Raw genomic sequence first — 13071 nt, 5'->3', positions numbered from 1 at the left:
CTGCTGGTGAAGGAGCGGAGGGGAGAGCAAGAGAACCCTCCGCTCTTTTGGCTCCACGGGCCGGATAGAACAGCTGAATGGGCTGGATCCGTCCTGCGGGCCATAGTTTGCCCATGGCTGCATTAGACCATCAAAACAGGCACACATCATTCAAAGGAGCACTTGACAATTTCTTATGAATAGAAAATGTCAGTATACTTTTGGCTTTTTTAATACACTGATATGCTACTAGGAGCCCAGTGCACAAATTTGTGCCCCTTGAAAGGAATTGTGGGCTGCGAGGCTACAGTGGGCACAGGGTTGGGTCTTGGCCCATCCTCTGTGCCCCCGCCCAGCCCCTCCTGCCACAGCCCCGGGTCCCCTGTCTGCCAGCAGCCCCGCTCCCATACTTCTGCTCCCACACACTGACAGCACTGGCCCTGCTCACACCAGCTGATGGCATGGAGTGATTGGGGCCGGTACCAGCAGCAGATGTGAGTGGTGGCTGCTGCCCCAATCATCCCTCAGGAGCACGGGGAGGTGGAGAAGCCCTCAGGGGCGATCGGGGCCAGCAGCTGCAGCTCTCACCTGCTGACAGTGATCAGGGCTGGTGCCAGGCACTGGCAGTGGATGCGAGCGCCCAGCAGGAAAGTAGCATGCAGGAGCAAAGAATTTTCAGTAACCATCAGAGGCTCTTGCCAATGACAGCTACCAGCGCCCCGCCTTGGTCTGGCGCCCCCGCTCACCTGCTCCACCATCCTGCCGCGGCCGACACCTGACATGTTCTGCATCCCTGGTGGCCATGCTCTCTAGAAGAGTGTGGTGTGAGGATGGTTCACTAGTAGAAATTAATGCAAGTAACCGAAAGAAAGCACAAGACACCGAAGCTGTGTAAGAGTAGAAGAGCAGCAAGAACAAAACTGACTTTGTTGGGTTGTGTGTTAGTAGTGAAGTCCTACTTGTTTGGAGCTGCACAGGCCTAGTGATAATCACTGAGTTTCTTACTCCCAATTCTGCCCAATTTTGACAATGAACATTTACTATTACTACTTAGATACTCTCTGGTTTCATATGCTTTCTTTTGATTAGTATTTACCAATTTCAACAAGTCCATCACCCCTCTGCTTATTCACTTCTCAATCCAATACAAATCTAAGCTAGGGCAAAATATATCAACTCTGTCCATCACCCAGAGATGGTGTGAGCTGTGGTTTATATAGAGTTGTTTTAGGTTTATGAACTTGTTGGAACTGTATCCTTTAACAAGATTTTTGTTTCAAGTAGCTGAAAAATCAACCTTAAATTTTTTTAAATATATTTTTATTGATTTCAGAGAGGAAGGAAGAGGAAGAGAGAATCATTGATTGACTGCCTCCTGCACGCCCCCTACTGGGGATCGAGCCCACAACCCCGACATGTGCCCTTGAGCAGAATCAAACCCGGGATCCTTCAATCCACAGGCCAATGCTCCATTCACTGAGCCAAACTGGTCTGAGCACCTTACAATTTTTTAAAGAAAGCACAGGAGAGTTTCATCCCCTCTAACTGCTTCCTCTGATTTACTGAATGCTTCAGTAGACCAGGGCTCCGCTCTCCCTGCCCTCTTCCCTTCCTTTATTTGTGGAATGCCCAGCCAATTGTTGTAAAAGGTAAACACTCTTCTGCCCAGGCAGCAGCCACAGTAACCAGAGTGTGGTTTGCAAGCAGTGTGGCGACCTCTTTTATTTTGACCTGAAACATTAACACCTTATTTGTACCAAAATTAGAATAAAAAGGAATTGGCCCGATTGCAAGGAAATTAAGAAAAATTATACATGATCTCACTCATTTGTGGAATATAATGAACAACACAAACTGATGAACAAAAACAGATCCAGAGACAGAGAAGCATCGATCAGATGCTCAAACTTCAAAGGGAAGGTAGGGGAGGGTGGGGGGTAAGGGGACGAGATCAACCAAAGGACTTATATACATGCATATAAGCATAACCAATGGACACAGACACCAGGGGGATGAGGACATGAACTGCAGTGGGGGGGCAACAGGGGGACAAGGACACATATGTAATACCTTAACCAATAAAGCAAAAACAAATAAAAACATAAAATAAAAAATAAAAGAATCTAACATTATTTTTTACCTATAGAAAAAAATTTTAAAGTGGCACACTGTCTTTCCTTGAGAGCCAGTCATTCACAGGAACTTACTGTCCTGCCTCTGTCACAATTCCAAAGCCAAGGGCAGCCTCGGACCCATTTGTTTTAAAACCGAATATTTTTAAAAATGAGACCCCCTCCAAATCTGCAATAATGAGTCCACCTGCTCTTTGCTATGGTATAGCTTTCTGGCCTCGGTCCTCTCCAGAAATGGAGAATCAATCTTTTAAACACGGGCCATTCTATTCTGCAGCGATTTGAAACTATTTATTCCAGCTGTTTGGGATTTTAAAAATCTGACTAACAGAAAAAGAGCCATAAGGAAACGCCCGACAAGCTCACTTTACGGCAGAGGTGATGGAAAGCTGTGGGGAGGCTTGGTTGTCCCTGACCGCATTGTTCAAGAGGCGCGGGAGAAACCGTGGGATGTGAAGGAAATAGTGGCTGAGAAACCCGCCGGAGAAAACCTGAAGCTGCCTGTCCCTGGCACCGTTCGCCGCCAGCGCTGTGGGTGCTCAGAGCATTATTGTTTAATCTCTCCGAAGAATATGTGGAAGCAGAAAGCACAACATCCCCGAGTTGTTACTTTGTCACAACTTTACAGAATACATAAGCACTTCGGTAAATACACAGATTTTTTTGCAAACTGTAAATCATCTGTGAGCCACCACTGTTCGACTAATTACAGCAAGAAGCTGTGCTCATTAGCTGTTCTCATCTGGCTCACTGCACGACCTAAATAGTCCGTAAATGAGCCGGCAATTATTGCTGTATTACCACTACCAGCTCCGCTCACATCAAAATATCTCCACCAAATGTTACGCCTGTTGGTATTATCAGGTTAGAAATTTCATAAACATATTGAAGCAGTTAATTGGGAAATTATTTCTAAAATGTGAAAATAGAATCATCAGCGAAAGAGTTTTCATCAAACCCCAGATAGGCGGCTCCACCTATAGACAAGAACCTCAGAATGCAAGCAAGCATCTTTGAGGGCACCATCGCCTGCCTCTAAACAGCCCTGGAAAACTAGAGAAGCAATGGGAATGCACGCGCATTAAATGGAAGGAAAGTGAAATGTGCATATTCTTATGCCACCTAAAAATGGTCTCTTTATTTGGTCAAAATATAACCAAAGCCACATGCTCATGGGCATGAAAGAACTTTAGCCAAACAGAAAAGGTCTCTGTAATGTTAATAAAACTTTATTATTCCCAGCCCCACCATTGGGCATATATAGGAGGACAAGGATTTTTTTTTTTTTTTAGTTTGGTTCAATTTATTTTTAAACAATATGTTTATATTCATGGTAATGGTGAAAAGAAGCAATAAAATAGCGACTTTGAATAATAATTTTCTGACACCTTCAAATATTTTAGAAGAATCTATTTATATTATCAAATCATTAATTGTATACTTATTTATTCATAAAAATGTTCTCTTTGAGCACCATTCTAATTATTGTGGATATTTAAAAGTAAAACATTTTAGCCCTAGATACCAACCAGTTTGGCTCGGTAGATAAAGCGTTGGTCTGTGGACTGAAGGGTCTCAGATTCAATTCTGGTCAAGGGCATATGCCCGGGTTGCAGGCTTGATCCCCAGTGGGGGGCATGCAGGAGGCAGCCAATCAATGATTCTCTCTCATCATTGATGTCTCTATCTCTCTCTCCCTCTTCCTTCCTCTCTGAAATCAATAAAAATATATTTTAAAAAATAATAAAAAGTAAAACATTTTAAAAAACATATATCCATTCAAATTTATGGAATCTCAAAGGACTACATTTAATGAGATCCTACTTTGAGCATTTTTATTACAACAAGGGGACTTTATTTTACCTTTATACTGGAGGTCTTTATTTTACCTTGTTCTGGATAGTCATCAATTCATCATCAATTATGATCCTGAAAAATAAAGAAGGAATAAAGAAAATGCTAAAAGCTCATGGATGATTCTATTGGCTTCCTGATACCTATCATCAAAGAGGAGATAAGTAAATACTTTCATACATGCATGCATACATACTTTTATAAATAAATACTTTTAAATAAATACTATCTAATTATTGATTCTGGTACTAGTTGCATGCATACTCTTTCCAGCTGCTCAGATTTACCAAGAATTCTTCAAATCTGGTCAGGGAATATCTGTTTTTCTATGAATTTCATGAAGATTTTTAGATAACCATAACATTCCCTCAAGCTAATCGTGTTAGGCTATCAAACCCACCACTGTTTTTTCCCATTGGAATTTTTGTCAATTTTAGTATCAGTTTTGATTGCAAGGGTAGTTTTCCCTTTCTCTTTCTTCTTCAAGGTCCTTCTGAGAGAGACAGCGGACTTCCCTGCTTATCTCCTCAGATAGCTTTCCCTTGCCACTCAAAGTAAGGCCTGCAGACCAACAATAGCAGCAGCAGCTGAGAGCTTGTTAGAAATGCAGTATCTTGAGTCCCAACCCCCATCACCTGATCTGATTCAGAACTTGAACAACTTTGAGAAACACTGGTCTAGGAGAAGACCTTTTATGAGCAATGTGTCTCTTCTCTGCAATAAAGGGGAGTCAAAGCAGTGCCAAGCTGTGCAGAACCAAAGATTGAGCAGAATAAACACATGCTTTTGATTGTTTTACTCATCATCAACATTAACAAAAATGGTTTATCCAAAGGCCACTCCTTCATGTTGAGACAGATGGACTGTGTGGAAAGCTAAATCCTTTAACTGTGTGTAGTGTGATAATCATAGCAAGAGATATTTCAAAGTGTCTGCTTTGTGCCCAGTGCTATACTCAATTCAATGGAGGTCTCAAGAAGCACAGTCAACAAATACCCACCATTAAGGGCCTTCGTCTTCCATGGCTGTGGTTATACTGCAGTTCAGATGCCTGATATTCCCAAAATCCTTTAAACTTTTTGATCACTTTTCCTATGGTATCACTTAATATCACATATTTAAGTAGATATTTTCACTTCCTTTTAAAATATTGTGCAAAATAAGCCAGCTAGAGAAAGACAACTATCATATGATCTCACTTATATGTGGAATCTAATGAGTAAAATAAACTGATAAACGAAATAGAAACGAAGGTATGGATACATGGAACAGACTGACAGCTGTCAGAGGGGAGGAGACGGGGAGGATTGGATGAAAGAAGGGGAAGGGATTAACCAAAGAACATATGTGCATGGACACAGACAACAGTGTGGTGAAGGCCAGACGGAGGGGGCTGCTGGGTGGAGGTGGGTAAAGGCGGGGAAATTGAGAACATCTGTAATAGTGCCAACGATATAAAATATATTTACTGTGAAGTTGTTTAGTGACTGTCCAGAGTCATCAACTGGCTAACGGCAAAGTTGGTACAGGCGAAGCCTCCCTCTAAAACCATGCTTTGAATATCTATGACCCTCATAGAATGTACTCACTCGACAGTTAAGAAACATTTCAAAAGCAATGTTGCTCTATATTCTAGTAGCAGTGTATTTTAATGGGATCTACTACATTGGACATCTTTGGGCATGTGACTCAGCAGAGGAAATACAGAAAGATTCTCCGATTTCACTAGACTATATGGTGATGAAAGAAGCACTTGACAGTGAGCCATAAAATCCCCTGAAATAGCCCCAATAGGGAAGTGCTTTTCCAGTTCTCTAGAAAATGAGAGCAATTCCCAGAGGGATCAGATCAAAGCCAAAACACGTTCTCCATCTTCTAAAGAGCAGAATCTCTGCCATGAAGGATATAGGTGGGTGTTGTACATTAACCTAAAGATGCGATTTGGCCTTATTTCGGTTTAAATGAGGAGTCCAGAGATGGGAAACTGCAGTAGCCCACTGTCCCAGTCACAGCCCCGAGCCTGGCACTGTGGAGACACATGCAGCCCATTTATGGAGGGAGGCCAGCCTAGTATGAGGGAAGAATCTTTTCTTTTTTATTTTTTTATTGTCTAAAGTTTTACATATGTCTCCTTTTCCCCCAATTGACCCTCCCCCACCCCGGAGGGAAGAATCTTTATCTTTGGTGGGAATCATGTCTGTCCTGACAGGATAACCATTTATTCAGGGGAAACCATTTCCTCTTGAATGAAGCACTGTACAGGTCTCCATAACAGCACTTACCTCACAGAAGACAGAGGGCAAATATATAAGGACTGAAACCCCACTTGACCAAAAAATACTATTCATCTAAACCTAAAGGACTGGAAGAAAACAAATGAAGTGATTGATACATAGGGACTGTATCGGCTAAATTAAACTTTAGCTAAACATCAGTTTCTTTTTTATTAGGATTAGAAATCTATTTTAACCTATTTATGTCTTGGGGTCTCCCCCTTTTGTAGAGTTTCTTTGGTAAAAATGGTTAACCTCTCCCACAGCTAAATTAAAAAAAAAAAATGTTTGACCTCTGGTCAGAATAAGTTAACATTCCCAGTGGCCACCTCTCAGAAAACCAGAGGGCCCCTTTGGAAGAGGAGCCAGGAGAAAAGGTCCAAGGAAAGCTTAGATTGGGATGGAGTTTCCATCCCTACCCCACTCATTCCTTCCGTAAAAGGAAAGAGGATTTTTTGGAGTTTGAAGAGGTTCATAAATTGTAACCTTTTTCTCCATTCTGAGACAGATGAGAAGTAGGACAGCCATAACAATGATTAGAGTTCAGAGTAAAAGAGGCGGTGCCAAACACCATGAGGCCTTCCACATGAAAGCCCGCTGCTGGTTAGCAGAATCTAGTAAAAGTTTTAGTTGTTAAATAATTGCCAATGTACAATAAAAATAAATTAATTTTCAACCAAATTATATAATTACATCATGACACAGGGCAAGAAAATTTAGAGAATGCTACGGTTTTTTTCCCTTGTACAACTAGAGAATAAAAATACTAATTAATTTTAGATGCGTTTGAAAACTATAAGTATAAATATGTGTGACAAAAATGTAAGTGTAATCACCAAACATCATAAATAGGCTCTGTAACTTCCAAATTGAAAGAAAAGAAATAAAGTAGAACATTAATGCCCCAAGAAGTCCAGAGAATTAAGGAGAGCAAAAGAGAGAACAAGAAAACATAGTAAATAGAAAACATAAACTAGGCAGTAGGAATAAGGACAAATATGTCATTAGTTGTGATATTTGTTATAATAGTTATCATGAGTATAATTTTTAAATATTTAATTATATTTATTAATTAGGTGTTGTGGGGAACACAGGTCCTCAGGAACTGGACCTTCATAGACACCGGGTATCAGATGGAGAAGACATGAGAAGTCGTAGGCATATAATAGAGTCTTTATTGCAGACCCAGTAGCCATTGCTTTCAAGGAGCCATCAGACAAAACCGTTTTTCAAAGTAGCCTCATAAATTAGCCGCACAAACATAGCAGCCCAGCAAGCATAGGAGCCATTGTTCACACAGTAGCCCAACCAAGTAGCCCAGCCCTACATAAAAGCAGCCTAGCCCTGGCTGGTCAGTGGCAACTTATATAGAAGCTTAAACAAAAGAGGCTTCTTGGCAAATAGTGACACCAGTTCTTAGGCTGTAGAAAGGCACGCCTACGCAGTGCACACAGGAAGATTGCTGCATTTGTGCTTTTGCACCTGTTTAATGACAAATTGGCCTTGAACATCCGGTGTACTCTAGACAGGGCTCCCACAGGTGTTTATTAGTGGGTGTGATTTCTCTATTAAAGTGTAGAGAGTTTTGTACTAGGTAAAAACAATATTAAGGTACAATTTAGAGACAACACTAAAACAAAGTTGTACAACCCTAGCCAGAATGGCTCAGGGGTAGAGGGTCAGCCTTCCCACTGAAGGGTCTTGGGTTCAATTCCTGGTCACATACCAGGGTTGTAGTTCGTTGCCCAACCCTGTCAGGGTGTGTGCAGGAGGCAACCAATCTATGTGTCTCTCTCTTAAGTTGATGTTTCTCTATTTCCCTACCCTCCTTCCTTTTCACTCTCTCTAAAAAATCAATGGGAAAAAAATATCCTTGGGAGAGCCACATGGGCCAGGTGACAGCTTCTTGCTTTGACTTAAGTTATTAATTGCCTTACTATTGCATTTACTTACTTTTCAAAGTCTTAATCCTAATTTAGGTCTAAATTTCTTGACAGAACTATTCCATTTTTCTCATTAAAACAGAATACATTAGGTAATATATCTTTCTTCCTTTTTCAAATTTTTCTTGGAGACGTTTCTACTGCAGCCCTCTGTCTTCCCACTCCATGCAGACTGTTTGTAGCCTAGATAATTTTCACAAAGGTAAGAATGCAACTTCCCTTCACCATTTATTTAAAACTTCTCTTTACCAAACTTTTTTGTTGTTGTTATTGTTGTTGTGGTTGCTTTGGGGTTCATCTTGTTTGGGACTCTGAGCTTTTGGACTTTTGTGAGTTTTTTTCTTCCCAATATCAGGGAAATATTCTGTCATTATTTCTTCAAACAGTTTTTCTATTCCTTGCTCAGTTTCCTCTCCTTCTGGCACCCCTATTAAGGGGTCCTCAAACTTTTTAAACAGGGGGCCAGTTCACTGTCCCTCAGACCATTGGAGGGCCGGACTATAGTTTAAAAAAAACTATGAACAAATTCCTATGCACACAGAGGCAGCAAAAACATTTTGTTAATCCTCACTCAAGGATATTTTTTTAAGTTGTCTACAGTTTTACATATGTCTACTTTTATCCCCCAAGCCATTCCCACCCCTGAGGGCAAGCCCCCACCTCCCCAGTGTCAATGTCCATTGGTTATGCTAATATGCATGCATACAAGTCCTTTGGTTGATCTTTAACTCACCCACCCACCCCGGCTCCCCTGCTATTAGTCTATGGATCTATTTTTGCTCATCAGTTTATGCAGGCCGCCACTCTATCCACTGAGCCAAACCAGTCCTGGCTTGTTTCTTCTTTTTAATAGTGCTGTAGTAGTCCATTGTGTTGATGTACCACAGCTTTTTAATCCACTCATTTGCTGATGGGCACTTAGGTTGTTTCCAAATCTTAACTATTGTAAATTGTGCTGCTATACACAAAGGGGTGCATATATCCTTTCTAATGGATATGTCTGGTTTCTTGGGATATGGTCCTAGAAGTGGGAGTTCCATTTTTAACTTTTTGAGGAAACTCCATACTGTTTTCCACAGTGGTTGCACCAGTCTGCATTCCCACCAGTAGTGCACGAGGGTCCTTTTCTCCACACTCACCAGTACTTGTCATTTGTTGATTTGTCAATGATAGCCTGCTGGGGTCCAGCCCTAGTGGGTGGGATTTGTTTGTGACTTTGCCCACAGGTCAGTCCGAGGCTTAACCCTATATCGGCTCCCTACAATAGCCATTCTGACAGGTGTGAGATTGTTGTTTTGATTTGCATCTCTCAAATGATTAGTGACTTTGAGCATGTTTTCATATGTCTCCCAGCCTTCTGCATGTCCTCTTTCAAAAAATGTCTATTTAGGTCTTTTGCCCATTTTTTTGATTGGATTGTTTCTCTTCCTTTTTTAAAGTTGTATGAGTTCTCTGTAAATTTCAAAGCTTAAACCTTTATCTGAAAAAGCATTGGCAAATATGTTCTCCCATGCAGTGGGCCTTCTTGTGGTTTTATTGATGGTTTCTTTTGCTGTGCAGAAGCTTTTTATTTTGATGTAGTCCCATTTGTTTATTTCCTCCTTAGTCTCCATTGCCCTAGGAGCTGTGTCAGTAAAGATAGTGCTATGACATATGTCTGCTATTTTGCTGCCTATGGAGTCTTGTAGGATTTTTATGATTTCTTGTCTTAAATTTAAGTCACTTAGCCATTTTGAGTTTGGTTTTGTATATGGTATAAGTTGGTGATCTAGTTTCATTTTTTTTGCATGTATCTGAGCAAATTTCCCAGCACCATTAATTGAAGAGACTGTCTTGACTTCATTGTATGCTCTTGCCTCCATTGTCAAATATTAATTGAGCATAATGGCTTGGGTTGATTATTTCTGGGGTCTCTGTTCTGTTCCATTGTTCTATATGTCTGTTCTTGTGCCAGTACCAGGTAGTTTTGAGAACCACAGCTTGGTAATATAGCTTGATATATGGTATTGTGATCCCCCAATTTTGTTCTTCTTTCTCAGGATTGCTGCAGCTATTCAGAGTCTTTTTTTTTATTCCAGATGAATTTTTGGAGAGTTTGTTCTAGATCTTTGAAATATGCCATTGGTATTTTAATGGGGATTGCATTGAATCTGTAGATTGCTTTGGGTAGTATTGACATTTTAATGATGTTGATGCTACCAATCCATGAACATGGTATATTCATCCATTTGTTTATGTCTTCCTTTTTTGTTTATGTCTATCTCTTTTTTCAATATCCTGTAGTTTTCGGAGTATAGGTATTTTACCTCCTTAGTTAAGTTTATTCCTAGGTATCTTAATTTTTTTGGTGCAATGGTAAATGGTATTATTTTTTTAGTTTCACTTTCTGTGAGTTCATTATTGGGGTATAAAAAGGCTATAGATTTCTGGGTGTTAATTTTCCATCCTGCTACATTGCCAAATTCATTTATTAGGTCTAGTAGTTTTTTGATGGAGTCTTCGGGGTTTTCTATGTACAGTATTATGTCATCTGTGAATAATGACAGTTTTACTTGTACTTTTCCAATTTGGATGCCTTTTATTTGTTCTTTTTGTCTGATCGCTATGGCTAGCACTTCCAGTACTATATTGAACAGAAAGTGGTGAAAGTGGGCATCCCTGTGTTATTCCTATTCTTAGGGGAAATTGATTTAGTTTTTTCCCATTGAGTATGATGTTGGCTTTAGGTTTGTCATAAGGCTTTTATTATGTTGAGATATGATCCCTCTATTCCCACTTTGCTGAGAGTTTTAATCAAGAAAGGGTGTTGGATTTTATCAAATGCTTTTTTTGCATTGATTGATATGATTATGTGATTTTTGTCTCAATTTGTTTATGTGATGTATCACATTTATTTATTTGTGGATATTGTATCATCCTTGCATCCTTGGAATAAATCCCACTTGGTGATGGTGTATGATCTTTGTAATGTAATGCTGGGTCAATTTGCTAGAATTTTGTTGAGGATTTCATCATCTATGTTAATAAAGGATATTGGCCTGTAGTTCTCCTTTTTTTGTGGTGTCTTTATCTGGTTTGGGGATTAGGGTAATGCTGGCTCTGTAGAAAGAGCTTGGTGGTGTGCCCCCCTCTTGAATTTTTTTGAATAGTCTGAGGAGGATAGGTTTTAGTTCTTTGAATGCTGGGTAGAACTCCCCTGTAAAGCTGTCCAGACCAGGGCTTTTGTTTGCTGAAAGATCTTTGATCACTGCTTCAATTTCTTTGGTAATTATTGGCCTATTCAGGTTTTTTGATTCTTCCTGATTGAGTTGTGGGAGCTTGTATTTTTCTAAGAATATGTGCATTTCACCTACGTTGTCCATTTTGTTGGAATAGAGTTGTTCATAGTATTTTTTCATAATCCTTTGTATTTCTGTGGAGTCTGTTGTTACTTCACCGCTTTCATTTCTGATTTTGTTCATTTGGGTCCTCTATCTGTGCTTCTTGGTGAACCTGGCTAGAGGTTCATCAATCTTGTTTATCCTTTCAAAGAACCAGCTCTTGGTTTCATTAATCTTTTGTATTTTTTTTTTGGTCTCTATGTCTTTTATTTCTGCTCTGATCTTTATTATTTCTGTTCCTTGTGCTTATGCTGGGCTTTTCTTGTTGCTCTCTTTCTTACTCTTTGAGTTGTAGGGCTAGATAATTTATTATCATTTTTTTCTTTCTTCTTCTTTTTTTTTTTTTTTGTTTTTTGAGGTAGGCCTATAGAATTATGAACTTCCCTCTCAGGACTGCTTTCACAGTGTCCCATAGATTTTGAAATTTTCTGTTTTCATTGTTTTTTGTTGCCAGGATGCTTTTTATTTCTTCTTTGATCTCTTTGGTAACCCAAATCATTGTTTAATAGCATGCTATTTAGCCTCCATGTGTTTGATTTTTTTTCATTGCTTTTACTGTAGTTGATTTCTAATTATATGCCATTGTGATCTGAGAAGATGCTTGATATGATTTCTATCTTCCTGAATTTGAAGAGACTTTGCCTGTGTCCCAAAATGTGTTCTATCTTTGAAAATGACCCATGTGCACTTGAGATGAAAGTATATTCTGTGGCTTTAGGGTGAAATGTTCTGAAGATGTCAATTAATTCCATCTGATCTAGTGAGTCATTTAGAATTGATATTTCTTTGCTGATTTTTTGTTTAGAGGATTTATCCAATGGTGTTAATGGGGTATTAAAGTCCCCTATTATGACTATATTGCTGTCAATCTCTCCCTGGATGTCTTCCAGAAGTTTTTTTTTTTTATGTATTTGGGTGCTCCTGTATTGGGTGCATATATGTTTACCAGAGTTATATCTTCTTGTTCAATTGTTCCCTTTAGTGTTATGAAGTGGACTTTCTTACCTTTTGTTAAGGCCTTTACTTTGAGGTCTAATTTGTCAGATATAAATATTGCTACCCCAGCTTGTTTTTTTCATTTCCATTCACCTGAAAAATTTTTTTCCATCCTTGCCTATCTTTCTGTGTGAGTCCTTTGTTCTGAGGTGGGTCTCCTGTAGACAGCAGATATATGGGTAATATTTTCTTATCCATTCAGCTACCTATGTCTTTTGATTGGGGCATTTAATCCATTTACATTTAAAGTTATTATTGATAGGTACTTGTTTATCACCATTATTATTTTTTATGGCTGTGTTCCTTCTTCCCTTCCTATTTCTTCTTTTTACAGCAGACCCTTTAGCCTTTCTTTCATTGCTGGTTTGGTGGTAATGAACTTCCCTTAGTTTCTTTTTGTCTGTGAAGGTTCTGATTTCACCTTCAATTTTAAATGTTACCCTTGCTGGATAGAGTATTCTTGGATTCAATCCATTGAATTGCATGACTTTGTATATTTCATTCCTCTGCCTTC

The sequence above is a fragment of the Myotis davidii genome, unplaced genomic scaffold (genome assembly GCF_000327345.1).
Source record: "Myotis davidii unplaced genomic scaffold, ASM32734v1 scaffold21, whole genome shotgun sequence".
Lineage (NCBI taxonomy): Eukaryota > Metazoa > Chordata > Mammalia > Chiroptera > Vespertilionidae > Myotis > Myotis davidii.
The sequence above is the reverse complement of the archived record's forward strand: the minus strand, read 5'-3'. Positions refer to the sequence as shown.